This window comes from Austrofundulus limnaeus, unplaced genomic scaffold (assembly GCF_001266775.1).
Source record: "Austrofundulus limnaeus strain Quisiro unplaced genomic scaffold, Austrofundulus_limnaeus-1.0 Scaffold643, whole genome shotgun sequence".
Taxonomy (NCBI): Eukaryota; Metazoa; Chordata; class Actinopteri; order Cyprinodontiformes; family Rivulidae; genus Austrofundulus; species Austrofundulus limnaeus.
This window is the reverse complement of record NW_013953045.1, coordinates 233,550-234,596: the sequence shown is the minus strand read 5'-3', so window position 1 is coordinate 234,596 and position 1,047 is coordinate 233,550.

Genomic DNA, 1,047 nt, shown 5'->3' with positions numbered 1-1,047 from the left:
GGGGTATTTAGTCTCTCATAGTTGAGGTCTAACTATATAGTCAATTACAGGCCTCTTTCATTGTTTTAGGTGGGAGAACTTGAACTACTGGTGCTGACAAAATACATTTTTGCTGAGTTAATATTGACAAAATCTTTGTGTGAGGGCAGAGGAAAGAATTTTTTCTACAGAGGCAGATTGTTGACGTTAGTGACAATAAAAGTTTTACGTTGTCCCCACTGTCTCTGAAAGTGAAGCACTGCCAAATTTACAAGTTGCTGTACACTTTCTCCTAGTTGTTGTTGTTTTACAATGAAATTATTTATGAATAACGTAGCCAATTTTTATTCTTAAAATTTTGAAGACATCTTTTACCGCTCCCAGAGAACAATGGTTCACTTTCCTGGAGTGCTGCGTGCGAGTGAAGAAAGTGGGGATGGGTGATAGTCGGTAACAAAAATGCATAAATAGAAAACAAGTCAGGTTTGGATTTAAATCAGTAGCTACATTTTAAATCCAATTAAAGAGGAATGTTGACCAATAAAATGGACAACATTCTGGCTGTTTAGTGATATTTCCACAGTTGTGGTCTTGACTGGTCTTGAAATAAAATTCCGAGTCCTCAGTGTTCGAGACCGAGACAAGACCGAGTACAAATGCTGTTGAGTCATAGACAAGACCAAGACCATCAAAACTGGTCTTGAGACTGGTCTTAAGACCAAGACTGGTTTCAAGTACTACAACACTAAGTTTTCTGTTTTCTTCACCAATCGCATTCATTTTTGCACAATTACTACTTAACATTTGATTTTACATACTACGACAAAATAGGAAGAGTATCAAAGGATGAATATCCTGATGCATCTCAGTAATCCAGGTAAAAAATTAAAAAGAAAAAAATTGTGTAGGTCTTCTGGATGGGTTCTTCTTTAATGAAACATTTCGTGTCTTCTCCAAGAGACTAAGACACTGTGGACTCTGTACCACAGAGCAGACAGTGTCCCTACAAACCCAGGAGCCAGGGAAAAAGAGAAATCACACACACGACAGGCCCTGGAGCAGTGTGGT